Here is a 15848-nt window from a genome sequence, read left to right as displayed (position 1 = left end):
GAATATGGTGCTTCCGTACTATCTCCTTTTCACACAACGAAGCGCAATAATATTGTTTACTGTGCATCATAAAAAACGAATTTATCTGCTTCTTTGTGTCTACAGACCAAGCATTCTTAACACATTGCCTGATTACGATGTCGCACGGACTGCCAATGACAGGGCCCCCATCCCCCTGGGCCTCCGCTATGGGGCCCGGGGGGTACCCGTTGTGCCCCCGAAACACCCATGCTTTCTATGCCAGGCACCACAAGGTGCTTGGCACAAGGTGCAGGGATGTTTCCAAACATGCATCTTTTTGCATTGCGGCTTGTGCTGCGGCCCTTTTCTGTATTTCTCATTGTCTTAAGTAGCAATTCCTATGCATTGATTTACACACTTGTATGACTCATCGTCTCTGCATAATATGTAAAGCACTCTGACAGTCTACATTGGGATGAGTAGCACTATAAAATATATAAATGTGAAAGAGGCTCGAAGGAGAGATTAAGGGCACAATTGGAGGGTGGTAGTGAGGGAATCTGTAAACAAGGAGGTCGGGTGGGCAGCAAAGATTGTCGTATCAGGCACTACCAATGCTAAAGTCAGCCCTGATCTGGACTGAGGGGTGTCAAAAAGTATTTGATGAACTGAAGCAAGCACTATGCAATACTTTGGTACTGGAAGCACTGACTATGACTATGGCCATCCTTTCATTGCACAGACGGATGTTTCTGACAATGGAGTTAGAGCTGTGTTATCTCCACTGGAAGAGAAGGCTAGAGAGCATCCTGTAGTCTATATTAAAAAGAGGGTACTACGCAGCGAAGAGAAAGGAGTATTTTGTGACAGTGTGGGCTTTACCTCCATTCTGCTATTACTTGCTTGGCAATAGTTTTGTAATGCAAACAGATCATAAGCTATTAAGGTGGTTGATGGCTATCAAGGGAGAGATTCCCAAGTTGTTAAGATGGTCTTTCTCGTTGCAAGGGTTAGTTTTTGTAGTGAGGCACAGAGCCAGACTGAGCCACAGACATGGTGATGGACTTTTCTTCCAGTTTTACCAATCTGACAATCCAACCTTGAGAGGTTAGGAATTGGTTCTGCGTTGACTGATCTGGGTAGGGCATCTGTTGGGACAGAAAAACCCCTTGCATGGGGATGGATGTGTACCCCTACCCTGAGTGCCCCACCTGCAGTGATAACGCGATCCTTGTTAACAATGCTTTTGGTCAAGGGTGCACACGGGTCATGTGTGTTCACCATGACCTGGGCTTTTTCATGGGTTGCGGTCTTCCCAAGTCTGGAAGGGGCACTGTTACTTTCATTGTTATAATCTCTGTGTATTTACCGATTTTCCTTTACCCTTCCTGTGTTCCTTGTTCCCGTCCCCCCATGCCTCTCCCATATTGGTATGATCCTTTGGAATGTCAGGGTTAGATAGTGACAGTTGTGGAAAACGAACTTTCATAGAAAATCGGCTCTCCATGTATCAAGTTGATTACCATTTCCCTCTCACCTCACTATTTGAAGTGTATTTAGAACACTTTTAAATTGGCTATGAGGATGGGATCGATTCCATTGTCTTACTACCCCACCACCACCAGTGAGACACCTAGCAGTGTAGCCATCCTGAGTGGAGAACTGAGGGGCACTCACTTTGGCTTTAACCCTGAGACATGCCTCTAGCCCAACCAGTGAACACCGAAGACCGCCTCCTTCCTTGATGGAGGTGAGTTGCGCTGACCCGTGTTGCCTACGCATCCTTCTCTTTATTCCTGCTCCGCTCAAGGGTGTTTCCACCTCTTTCCTCTCCCGGGGGTAGCATAGAACCGCTTCATGTCAAAATCTGCTTGCCGAGTCCGATTTATCTTAGGCAATTTGCTACTATCAACTTCTGCCAGGAATTACAATCTTTGGTTCCTTTTCCATGTGGTACACAGACTGTTGTTATCAGCCACATTATTCCAGACAGACCTTGGTATCCTTCGTGCATAACACTGTTGCCTCCTTCTAATTCCCTTCGCTTATTCATCGCATTTAGTAAGCGATTAAGGCGATTCTACGGCAACACTTTCAATTTATTTTCTACCTCTTATTCATAATCTTCATTGTGTTAAATTTCACTCCGCCTTCCAACACTTTTCCTTGATTTCATTCCACTGCCACTCAGTACATCTAATAATCTTGTGGAGTCATGCAGTTTGAACCACCCTGAGCATTTTTTTTTACATAATAAGGGGGACCCACCAAATCTTTGGAAACACTGGAAGGAGTTCCAAACATATTTAGTAGCCATAGATGCAAGCAGGATGCCTGTGGAGCGAACAAAGGGCATTCTTTTACACTGTCTGGGATCTGAAGGCCAAGATATTTTTGCACTCTACCTAAAGCAGAAGCACCAGAAGATGATTTCATGGAGGCTTTTGAAAGATTAGAGAGCCGATTCAAACCCACCATTTGAATCACAAATGAACGTTATCATTTCTATACCAGAAGGCAAAGGGAAGGAGAATCATTTGATGAGTTCATAAAAATGCTTCAAGAGCTTTCCACAACATGCAACTTTGGTGGATGAAGAGATGAAATGATTCATGTCCAGGTGATGCTCAACACAAACAGCAAACGCATTCAAGCCAATTATGGGTCATTAGCGAGCCCACACTTGAGGAAGTGATCAAGTCTGCTAAGGCTATTGAACAGTCAGTTACATTGGTGCGAGAAGTAAATGATGGCACGTCTTCCAATAAGACCAATGAAGTTTGCAGTCTGTTGGGTAAGCATAATGAACAAGAACCAAACAAGCCAAGCAAGGGAGAAACAAATGTATCTTATTTCAGGTGTGGTAGTTTGTCACACTTAGCTTCTTACAAATCTTGTCCAGCCTTGAATAAAGAATGCAATGTATGTGGGTGTACAGGACATTTCTGCAGAATTTACAAAGAAGGATGAAGTCCAGTAAAACCCATTTCAACCAACAATTACATTCTGGATCAAGCGCCAAAACATGAGCAGGGTTTAGTTTGAGGGGCTTATTGCAAGTACGACGGTCCATGTACCGCCAGACTCGCGGGGGGGGGGGGGGGGCACGGCGAGGGCAGTCTTCTGACTGCCCTATTAGGACCAGTGCAGTCGGGCTTCCCTGGGACCACCATAACCTTTTTACTACTTACCAGTCTTGGTACGGGACGCGGCGTACGGAGACGGCTTCGGACACTCTACTTTGGATGTGGCTAATACCACCATTCAATCAGACCTCACTCAGACAGAGATCGTTTACTCTTGGGTCTTTGAGTCTTATTGTCGTTACACGTTAGCTTGACGGATCTGACGGTTTTTTTGTTTGCTGATCATCAAAAGAAATATCCTACACTCACAATAATTTTGCCCTGAAGAAGCCCATGTTTGGGCGAAACGCGTTGGCTGGCTGTTTTTTACGAAGTACAACAAGAACAATAAAAGACGGAAGATATAAAACATCTCTATTTGATCTGTTCTGTGTTGTATTTGACTCATCTGTGCTACTATATTGCCTCTCATTCAATTAATTTTCAAGTATTTATTCACGTTCTACAGGCAGCAGAACGTTTGAGGTGGGCAATATTGCATACTACTAGTGACTGACTCTGGTGGTGCAGTCTCCTGTGACCCGGCTGCTTTCTCTTTATATGTACAGACCACCATAACCGCCAGTGGTCTTGAGGCTGCAATATGCTTGGTGGGCCGCTGCAGTCCCACCAAGCATATTACGAGTTTCGTCACTCCCACACTTTTGATGGTGGTGCGACTGCCATAAAAAGTGTGGCAGTGAGGAAACCCCTTGTGCCTCTGCACCATGGGGTGCATTCAGGGGGGCACATGTAGTGCCCCCCTGTGTGCATGCACCCCCAGTTCCTGCAGGGCATGGACTTGACAATCTATGACCTGCAGGAACTGCCTTTGACGCTCCCATTGCGGTGCCTTTTTCAAAAGCATCTAGTGGGACCGCCAAAGAATTATCCGCCAGGCTGGGGGGGTCTTTAATGGCTTTGGCAATCTCGGAGCGCGGTGGCAGCGTGACGGCCCCACTCCGAGACCGCCAAAATCATAATAAGGCCCTTAGTCATTAAGGAAATAAAGAAAAACTCAGTTGCACTGCAGATAAGCCTCCTATGTGCACCATGTGAGTAATTTGCAACTACTAAGAGGACTTGGTGGATTTGGGATACCCACATACTAATATTACGTCTGCTGTATATGAATTGAAGTTTGCCTTATTGATAAATACATTAAAGGAGCCTGACATCGGAGTGGTAGCTTTTGATGGATGAATAATATAGTTCCTTGGTTAATTTTGCACTAAGGTGAAATTCGAGGAACGATATACATTCTTAATGATATATATGGCCATTACGGGATTCGGTGATCTGGGTTGGAAGGACCAGAGACTTTTACAAATTGTCTTGAATCCCAATGCTCCAAATCCTGTTCTCTAAATTCAAGAGGAGGACTTAAGTACCAAGATCATCAGTGAGTTTACCAAAACATTCTGCAGGGGTTTGGGGAAGCTTGCTGGGGTTTCTTGTCAGATAGAACTGAGACCTGCATCCCTACTTGTCAGGCAGAAGGTGAGAGAGATACCATTGTCCATATGAAAGAAACTTCACAAGCTATTACAGGACATTTTGAGTCCAGGAACAATTGAGGAAACTTAATCCTTTGAATTGGTATCACCAATTATTCTAATAAAGAAAATCAATGAGAACCTATGTTATGTATAGACCTCAGAGCACTCAATGCCAAAAGTTGTATTGATCACTATCCTCTACATAAGGTAAATGAATTGATTTCTATACCAGATGAAGCTGTTGTTATTTCAACACTTGACCTTCGCCAGGCGTACCAACAAGTTGAGTTAGCTGAGGACTCCAAAAAGCTGACTGCCTTTATCACACTCTTTGGACTATTTCAATACCAGTGGATGCCATGTGTCTTGGTATCAGCAGCTTCATTATTTCAGCAAGCAGTGTACCATATATTCAAGTAAATAGATGAGAACAGCAGGTGTTTGCAAGACAGCATTTTTTGCCCCAAATGCACCACAACCCTTGTAAATTTTGTGAAAAGTGTACACAAGACTTGAGAGCAATGGTTTTATTCTGTCCTCCAGTAAGTGCAAATTATTCAAGGAACAAGTTCAATATCTAGGACATAAGTTGATGGTGGAAGGAGTAGTACCAAACGAGTCTCTGGTTAAGGCCATCAATACAGCACAACCCCCGGGGGCGCTAGAGGGCGCACGGCCAAGATGGCTGCAACTACGTGAGGCTCCCGTAACCTAGAGCCGTTATCCGGTAATTCTCCTGCCTGTGTCAAGTCCCGGTGCTGCTGCTGCCGCCTACTGCCGGCTGAGAGTCTCCGGCGTGCCTGAGGGAGAAAATTTTGGGGCGAAGCCAGCTCCTTATCGGAACTTTCACCACCAGCGGCTCCCTCGGTAAGACGATCGGAGTGCGCTGGAGGTGGCGGCCGGCCGCGAGGCCTACTACAGACCGCGGCCTGCCACGAGGGGCCCAGGCCGCGCACATCGCGCGCTGCGGACACGGACGACCACCGTCTAGCTGGTGTCCTGCGGGGACTTTGCTGCAACCCCGGTTGATGACGGGGCTCGGAGGAGCTGACATTTGAATGGGCTACGCAACCACATGCGGAGAACATTGTGACTGTGGGGCCTGCCACTGCAGCTGTCCTTCCCGGAGCGCGACGGAGTGCATTGCGGATAGCAGCGCTGGTGGCGGAGGGGAGGACATGCAGCGGCCAGCATATGAATAGGCGAGAGCCTCCGCTCCGATTGTGCTTCACTGGATGAGGCTTCAGTGATTGCCTGGAGGACTGGCCGGGTGAGAAGCGGACGATCGCCATCCGGAGTGAGGGGGACCGATGAGACTGCGAGGGTGCGATCTGGGGCACGAAGTGTGGCCCTGCGTGCAGTGCTGCGGGAGCGATCTGGCCAGCCATTCTTTGAGTGTACAGTGGGGGAGGCCGGCTGTCCGCACATTACTGATAGTGCGGTTGTGACCCGGATCTCGCGGTCTTGGTGGCTTGGAATCTGGCGCACGGACGCAGCCCTCAGACTGACTGGCGGTGGAGGCACGGGGAGCTGCGAACATATCCACGCCTGAGGGACTGCCTTGAGTTTCGGCCCCCGGGGGTCGTCTGTCGGTGGATGAGGCCCCCCCATTCTCTTCCCACCCGGCGCCTGCAGGAAATGGTGGGGCAGCCGTGAACCTACCAGCGCAGGTCGGTGAGGACTGGCCCAAACCGACGGGGAGTAGAGAAGCGATTCCGGACACAGGCGACAGATTGCTGGAGCACGTTCTGCGTTTTCTGAGGTCTACCCGGACTGTGGTGTCGGCGCGGCCACACGGACGGTAGCGCGCCTGGTGTCGGCTCCTAAACGCTGGATGCTGACAGCTACGGTGGAACGTCATCGGACCCATCCGGTGAGTGGCACAGTTGTTGGGGCCAGGGAGAGACAGTCCATGGGCGAACCCTCCTCATGAGGTGTACATTAAGAACTGGGCGCGACACTCTCGTTCCACGGAGGGGTTCACCTGGGTGGCGCCGACCCTACGGGGGCAGCGTTAGTGATTGGGATGGACCCTGCGCCTCCTCTCCTTTCCTGAAACTGGAAGTGGCGGTGGGTATTTGGCCCCTTGCTGCCTGAACGCGGTGGTGTCCAGGGTCACAACTACCTGCAGCGCACCGCTGGTGTTTCCGAATGCCGTCAGCTCAACAACTGGCCATGGGGCGGCTGCGGACCAAGCAGAACGAGAGCCGGCTGAGGGTGGAGGGTCCTGACCCGGCATCAAGATGCTCTGCTGGAGATGCGAACCCGCCAGTGTCAACGCTGGAAGCCAAGATGGATGCCATGCTGGCGGCGGTGGACCGGCTGGGCAACACTTTGGAACAAACCAGAACCTCATTGGAATCCCGTATTGACAAAGTCACCGTGGATTTCACTTTACTTCATGCTGACCATCGTATACTGGCGGACACTGTTGCTAGCCAGTGCCAGGCCCTCCAAGAGGTCCAGCCGATAATGCGCAGCCACTCTGCAACTCTACAAGACTTGATAGATCGAGTTAACACTCTGGAGGATTGTGCTGAGGATGCGGAGGGCCGCTCTCGGCGCCAGAACATCCGCTTGGTGGGCCTATTGGAAGGCGAAGAGGGTCGACACCAGGAGCAGTTCGTCGAAGGGTGGTTGCGAGACATACTCCCCCCGGGGGTGCTCTCCCCGCAGTTCATCGTGGAGCAGGCACACAGGGTGCCGGCGCGGAGGCCTGTGCCCAGAGCACGTCCACGTCCCTTCCTGTTCAGGCTCCTTAACTATCGTGACAGGGACGTGATACTCTGAGAAATGAGGAAAATGAGTGCCCTGGCGGTAGGGGGTGGCACGGTGATGCTGTTTCCGGACTATACGGCGACGGTTCAGAAGAGGCGAAGCAATTATCTGGAGGTGAAGCGCCGGCTCCGTGACTTACAGATCCCATACTCGCTGTTGTTCCCCTCGCGCCTCCGAGTGGTCACGAAGGAAGGGACACGCTTCTTCGACGCCCCGTCTGATGTTTGGGACTGGCTGGAGGAAACGGGGCAACACAATGGTTCAAGGCCCTCAGACTCGGGAGTCGGAGGGCGAGGGGGGAAACGAGTGAGACGACGGCGGCAAGGGGGAAGACGTGAAGGGGCAGGGCCGAGCCCACCCGCGGCCCCCAGCCATGCGATCACTGGCTCGGAGGAACAGTGATGAGTATGGACAATGTAGGGAGGTGGAGTGCGTATTGCCAGATGCCTCTTGGAGGGGGGTTGTGGACTTTGCTGCCCCCCTTTTTCACTGTAGCGCGACACTTTGTGCTGGTGCATGCGGGTTGGCTGGGGGGTCGCTGATGGCCCGGGGACTGGGGGCCAACAGGGAGCTCTCTGCACAAGGAATGGGTGATGAGCAATACACATGATTCCGTTGATAGGCGATGGCCTGCAGCGGTGCGCACATTCGCACCTCTGGTGAATGTTTGGCGCGGCTAACAATTCCAAAGCACAGTTATGCTCCTGGTGGGGGGTTGGCACAGCACTCAGCTCAGACGGCACGTAATGCGTAAACGGGGGTAACATTGGGCTCTAATCACTCGGGGCCCTTCACTCAGCCCTTAGCACCCACTAGCAAACACCTGGCCTAGTATCTCATAGGCGACTGAGTTATAAGTTTGGACGAATGCCCATTCCGGGGTTTGCCCTCACAGTTCGACAGTTTTTGACTTTGGTTAAGTGCACTTGGCAATGCACTGTAGTTCTTTTGTTTCTTATGTTCTTGCAGCAGACAGACATGACAACCGTACTTGCAATCCCCCCCCTCTCCTTGGATGGCCCGCTCCTGGCCTTGAGCCTCATATAGATTTCACTCATTCTCGATGGCGGACACTATGTTGGTTACCTGGAACATAAGGGGTATGCACACACCAGCGCGCCGCTACTCAGTTTTCGCCTACCTGCAACGGCATAAGGTGGCCATAGCTCTTCTCCAAGAAACCCATCTGACCCAACCAGAACTAGATAAACTGCGAGCTCGAGTGAGGGGGCAACTTTTTGGGACCACATACTCTGCACATGCCCGTGGCACACTGATCTGGGTAAGAGCGGGTACACCTTTTACATGCACTGAATCTGTGGTTGATCCCGCTAGACGATACACGTTAGTTTGGGGGAAACTCAATGGACAACCCATACTCCTGGGCTCACTCTATGCCCTGAACGTCGACCAACCATCGTTCTTGGACCAGCTTTCGGTGGCGTTAACGCCGTATGTGGGTCTTCCGTGGCTACTGGGGGGGGACTTTAATGCAGTGCTCAACACACACCTCGACAGATCATACCCACCACTTCACAGCACACAGGAAGTCTCGAACGCGAGGAGTCCCACAGACTGGTTGGCACGTTGGGCATTATATGATATATGGTGTTCCCTACATCCTAGCGATCGTCTCTATTCGTACTATTCGGCGGTGCATGACCTTCATGTCCGCCTTGACAGGGTGGTGAGCTCTCCCTCATTGACTCCTCTGATAACTCAGGCAGAATACCTGGGCCGGACCCATTCGGACCATAATCCGCTTCGGCTGCGATTATCCTGGGACCCGGGTAGGCCCCCCGTTCCGATGTGGCGACTGCAGCCGGCCGCTCTAGAAGACGCAGAGTTTCGTGCCTCTCTAGGCACGGCGATTGAGCAGTTCTTTGACCTCAACGAGGGAACGGCAGGTAATGCGCTGACAGAATGGGACGCGCACAAATCCACAATGCGGGGACACTGCCTGGGGGCGACGGGAAATATTCGTAAGCAGCTCATGCTATCGCTCGCTACCTTGGAGTCGCGCCTTCTGTCGTGTGAACGCCATGGCGAAGGAGGCGGTCGGGACTCGGCCCGGCTGGCCCGGCTTCGGACGAGACACGCTGAGCTGATGGAGCGGCTGCGATGCCACAATTACGCGGCTCATTCGGCTCGGGTCCATGCTACATCCGATAGGGCGGGGCGGTTGTTTGCCTGGCTGATTAGACAGGAGGCGGTACATGCTCCAATAGAATCTATTCGTGGGCCGGACGGGACGCTAGTACACACACAGCGGGAGATCCACCGAGTACTGACAGCGCATTATGCAGCCCTATACGCCTCGGCAGGGCACAGACAGGCACAGGATCTGGATCAGTTTCTGGAGGCTGCCTGTCGACCTGCGGTCCCGGATGCCCACCAGGAGACGCTGGAGGCCCCCCTCACGTTGGAAGAGATAGGGGAGGCGGTAACTTCACTGGCCTCTGGAAAGGCGCCAGGGCCAGACGGACTTCCAGCGGAGTATTATAAGGCCTACCGGGAGTCCCTAGTGCCCAGATTGCATGCGCTATATCTCACGGCCCTTGAGAAAGCTACGCTGCCAGCCTCTATGAGAGAGGCCTACCTGATCTCCTTACTTAAACCAGGGCGTGATCCCACCAATTTGGGGTCCTACCGCCCCCTCGCCCTTCTCAACACTGATTACAAAATTCTAGCCAAGGTCTTGGCGGACCGGCTGACCCCAACGGTGCCACTGTTGGTACACAAGGACCAAAACGGGTTTGTGCCCAAACGCAGCACCTCTCTTAACCTGCGGCGATTTTTCCGGGTGGCCACGGAGGGGGCGCAACGTTGGCCAAGGGCAGGCTGTTTGATGTTGGACCTTGAAAAGGCCTTCGATTGCCTTGAGTGGGGATATTTGGTGGCAGCACTGTCGCATTACGGGCTAGACCTCGGGTTCCTCCAAATGGCAGCACTCCTCTATAAAAACCCAGTGGTGCAGGTGAAAACCGGTCCCTACATTTCTGACGCCATCCCGGTGGGTCGTGGTACCAGGCAGGGGTGTCCTCTCTCGCCCCTCCTGTTCGCGCTTGCAATAGAGCCTCTAGCTGCTACCCTACGGAGGGTATTGGCGAATGGCATTCTCATGGGCGACGCGACCCATCAGGTTTCCCTATTTGCGGATAACCTCCTGGTCTTCATTGAGGACGTGGCGAACATCCCCGGGGACCTGGAACGAGTCCTGACTGATTTCGCTGCGCTCTCCGGACTACAGGTAAACGCGGCTAAGTCGTGCCTTTATGCTTTCCGGGCAGATACTCTGGACCCGCGGTTCTGCTTAGGGGGGGTGCCAGTTAAGTGGCAATCCGACACCTTCCGTTATTTGGGCATCCAAATATACAGGCAGCCAGCTGATCTAGTAGAGGGCAATTTGGGTAAGGCTGTAACGGCGGTCCGTTCCCAGATGCAGTTTTGGGGTACCCTTCCTCTCACGGTCACGGGGCGCATCGCGTTAGTTAAAATGGTGGCTCTGCCTAGGCTCTTATATTATTTTGCTAATCTGCCGATCTATATTCCGGCATCCTTCTTTGCACCCTTAGAGCGTTCGCTTCGGGACTTTGTGTGGGGCAGTGCGCGCCACAGGGTGGCACTGCCCAAGTTATACCTCCCCACGGGTCAGGGGGGTCTCGCGATGCCGTGCTTCGCGCATTATTATCTGGCAGCACAACTACAATGGGTGGCCCGGTGGCTGGCGGACAGGGAGCGGGATGACACAGCGTCCGCGGAACCCCCTATTTCTTTGGCTGACATCGTTGCTTCGTTCCATCCGACTGCAAGGGCGTTTAAACCGCGGCCTGTCCTCGTCGAAGTGGCCTATAAATGCTATCGTCGAGTTCTCTATCTAACCAGGAAATATATCCCTTACGCCCCTGCCATGCCGATAGAAGGCTCCCCTAGTGGGCGGGGGGTTCTGTTCCGGGCCGAGCTTGCGGATTGGCATGCGGCGGATATCTACACATTGGGGGACCTCTACCGAGATGGTGCTCTTATCCCATTCGCCTTGTTGGCGGAGGAGACGGGGTTACCAACAGGCCAATTTCTGTGTCACCGATCACTTATTTCGACACTGGCGAGTTAGTGGGGAGATCTTAAAGAGGAACCAGAACAGAACCTCACGATACAATATCTGCATGTCATAGGGCGGGGGAGGCATCTGATACGCTGGTTCGCAGCTTCCCTGCGCACGCATACGGCGACCGACTTGTCCCCGCTGCGCGGTAAATGGGAGGCGGACCTGGACCATCCAATGGCTGACAAGGAATGGAGTAAGGCGCTACAAGGTTCTACACGGATTCCCAGGAACATGCGGTTCCGCCAAATCCAATACTTTTTTCTGCATAGGGCGTATCTAACACCCAACTCTATAAATAGGTATTTCCATCGTACAGATGCAAGTTGTCCACGCTGCCGGTTGCTGGATGCTGGGCTGGTCCACATGTTGTGGAGCTGCCCCACGTTGGATGTGTACTGGCGGGTGGTGCATGAAACATTGAGTACCTGCACGGGTCGGCTTGCGCCGCTGGAGTGGTCGGTCTGCTTGCTACACCTGTTTCGCAGAACCCCTCCCACGAAGGTCGCCTCTCGATTTTTCGACCTGGGCCTGGTGGTGGCGGAGAGACTGCTTACCAAACGTTGGAAGGCGGAGGAACCCCCCCAGCACGAGCTTGGCGGAAATCAATGCTGGTGTGGGCGGGAGCGGAGGGCCCGGCCCTCTTGAGGGAAGAAACGGCGAGCCTCAGGCGTACGCCCATAGCGAACCAATGGAACACCCTGACACAACTAGACTGGGACACCTTGGGTTCCCATGAGACACACGCTGGGGATACTCTTATTGTGGAGGAGGGAGATGAAGGTCGGACAGGGAGCCGGGCATGAAAGGTGTTTTAAAGGCCTTAGATGACTAGGTGTGGTACTGGAGTGTGGAAAGATACGATCAATAAAGCTGTCTGCACGAAGGGATGCAGGATTGAAGGGGGGGGGTCAGGCTGGTGGGCGGAACACGGGGATGTTACAGAGAATGCTGTAGTTGCTGCTGTTGTTATATAGAGGCACTTGTTGTTTTGCCCTCTCTTCTTATTGTTTAAGGGAACTTTTTAAAGAAATGCAATAGGGACGTACGGGTGCATCACGAGTGGCTCCTCTAGGGGCAGCCACCCAGCGACGTGGGAGCAGAGGGGGTTACTGAGATAATGGGGCTGGTTGGGAGGCCCGTAATGCTCATTTTCCCTAACAGGTGCGTGTAGCACCTGATCCTGTTTGTCACCATGCTCATGCCCATCGATGTATCATTGGTCTTATTTCAATTATTAGCCATCAGGCTGCTCAAATGTACTGGGTACTGTGCTTATATCTACAAAATGCCAATAAACAGATTTCATAATAATCAATACAGCACAACCCCCTATCCACAAGGAACAATTACTTTCTTTTTTGTGAAATTTGTGCATGCTACTATTGGTTCATTGAGAACTTTTCCACCGCTCCAAGGGACATCTGGAGTAAACTGCCTCAGCTCCTACAGTTGGGGCCAGTAACACTTGCGTGCTGCATGGTCCTCTGAAAAAGGTTCTGAAATTCCCTCATCCACAAAACAAGAAAAGTGAAAAAAGACCATTAAACATATGGGAGGTAGCAAACTGCTGTCAGTCCAAGAGGAGTTGTAGGGGAGGTAGGTGAAAAGGTAGATGGTTCTGACATCCAGTATCTGGATTCTCTTGGGTTATGCCCACTTGTGGAGATGTAATTCCTCCAGAAGCCTTAAATGGAACTTTAGTTGTGTTTATCCATGCATCTGGTTACAAAATCAAGTTAGTTGATAGAACATGGAAAGCAAAACATTCCACAATGCATAAAAATAATCTTTCATTCCCAGCAGCCAGAAAGTCATTCATTATTGAAAGAGCTGAAAATGCCTCAGCAACTCAGTGTCAACACTGTACATCTGCCCTGGGTTGACTATTTGTTTACATATTAAATACACCAGGAGTGGAAGGCACATACATTCACAACAAAACAGAGAATAAAACTAGTCCAGTACTTCACATTCTACCAGAACTGACACAAACCTTTAAAGGCACAGATTTGATATACTGCCCCTTGACAAGGAGAGGTATATTTTAAACAAGTGTTCATGCTATATGGCCCCCTCATGCTCACAAAGGTCCTGCTGAGAAGCCACACCTATAGTGCCATGTCCTATTTCCGGGCTGGCCCTTAAACATCCACAATCCAACTGAAACTAGACACTGTGGCAGGCAATTGACATCCAAACAGGACTAGTCAAACTGGCCTAATATTACTACCCTACAGTCTTTCTTTTTCTTATCTCTCTGATCTCCTTATAATGCTACAACGTTCTGTCCATCACAGAATTATTTATTTTATCTTTTATGCATAGGGTGTCATTCTAAGCCCTCCTTCCCTTTTTCTTACCCAATTTTCCCTAGGCCTTGTGTTTGCCAAGAGTTTTTTTGTTTTACTAAAATTAATATATATATCATCTTACCTGACGTCTGACTGGAGGGCTTGATTCTGTGCTTCAGATGTAGCGTGAATAGTGTATTGATATATATATATATATATTCACTGAAAAAACCATAGGTTTCAAGGGCGTTATAGTTAGCTGGACTTTTCACTAGTACAAAACCATTGAAATTCTCCCGTTATAGTTAGTTCAGCTAACTATAACTGGCGCGCCCACAATGCACTGCTGATGACGTCACATATTACATCACTCATGACATGGTCAGTGACATCACTCATGACATCACTGATGACATCTCAAATGACATCACTGATGACATCATCCAGTGAATGTGTGTTTTTCTGAAAATTACATATGTTTTGTATATGTATATCTCAAGGTCGATGGAAGAATAAATGGGTATATAAGTGTCTAAATGGATGATTTTTTTTGAAAAATTGATTGTATAACTGACTGATTAAGTATATCTTAGTGAATACATGGCTTAGTGAGTATTGTTTAAATATGTAAATATCTGTATCAGTCTCTCACTTTGTGTATAAGTGGCTGCATGGGTTGGTGAGTAGCTACATGAGTGTCTATATAGGTTATTAGTTGGTTTTTTGAGTATCAGTATGAGTGCCTGAGTGTCTGTATGGTTCGGTGGGGGGTATTACGTAGTGCATAGATGCATGAATGAGTGACTCACTGTTTGTATGTATTGAAGACAGCATGTGTGCAGGACTATATAGGTGGATGAGTGTTTGCATGGGTGTGGTAGTGAGTGAATGATTGTCTCAATAGTGTCTTTATGAGTAACTACATATGTTTTAAACTAGTATATGTGACTATTGGTGTATATAAGTGAGTATATGTGAGAGTGAGAGATTGGAAGAGTTCCTGTATGAATAAGTATGTGTTCCTATAAGTGATTGTTTAAAAGACTAAGTATGTGTAAGTTTCTGTAGAAGTAAGTGTGGTGGTGTGTGTATAACTGTATATGCAAGTAAATGGATGTTTGATTCTTTATTAGCATGAGTGACTATGCGTGTGAGTAACTCTATGGAGGAGTGGCGTTGTGTAACAGGATGTATAGGTGTAGGAGTACATATGATGAGTGAGTACATGTATGAGTGACTGTATAGGACTGTTGGTGAATGAGTGGATGTGTATGTGGATCTTAGAATTACTGAATATGTTGTTGTAACTGGTATTGGTATGTCCATTGTTTTGAAAATTTTAGTTTCTATTTTTGAATGTGTGTATCAAAGGTTATATTAGGGGGAGAGGAGGTCTGCCACTCTATCACAAGGATGATGTCATCAGTGATACCATTTGAGATGTCATGAGTGATGTCATGAGTGATGTCATGAGTGATGTCACTGACCATGTCATGAGTGATGTAATAGGTGACGTCATCAGCAGTGCATTGCAGGCGCGCAAGTTATAGTTAGCTGAACTAACTATAACGGGGGAATTTCAATGGTTTTGTACGAGTGAAAAGTCCAGCTAACTATAACGTCCTTGAAACCTATGGTTTTTTCAGTGAATTTCTAAGATTTTTTAAATGCTAATTTCTAACTATGCCTACAGAGATAGGACATGTGAAGAAAGAAGAATAAACACACAGAAAGAAAAAAAAGAAATGCAGAAAGAAGAAACAGAAGTCCTCAAAGACGAAGAAAAGTGCAGGAAGAAGGATAACGTGCAGAAAGAACAAACAGAAGAGCAGAAAGAAGCCTTGTTGCAAAATCATCCTGTACCCTCAACTTTTTCAGACGGATACTGGTGGTAACTGAGTCTGACTAACCAGTCCTAGAGCCAGTGCAATGCTAAAAGACACTCAGAATACAGTGAAAACACCTACATAAGCTAGGGAACACTATGCGTTGGGGTCCCCCTGTGATTAGCATGACCTCCTCTGTAAGCCCCTAGTATATAATAGGGCAGGGGATTAAAACTACCTCTTAAAACGCGCCACAGGAC

Source organism: Triturus cristatus, chromosome 4_1 (assembly GCF_964204655.1).
Source record: "Triturus cristatus chromosome 4_1, aTriCri1.1, whole genome shotgun sequence".
NCBI lineage: Eukaryota > Metazoa > Chordata > Amphibia > Caudata > Salamandridae > Triturus > Triturus cristatus.
The sequence above is the reverse complement of the archived record's forward strand: the minus strand, read 5'-3'. Positions refer to the sequence as shown.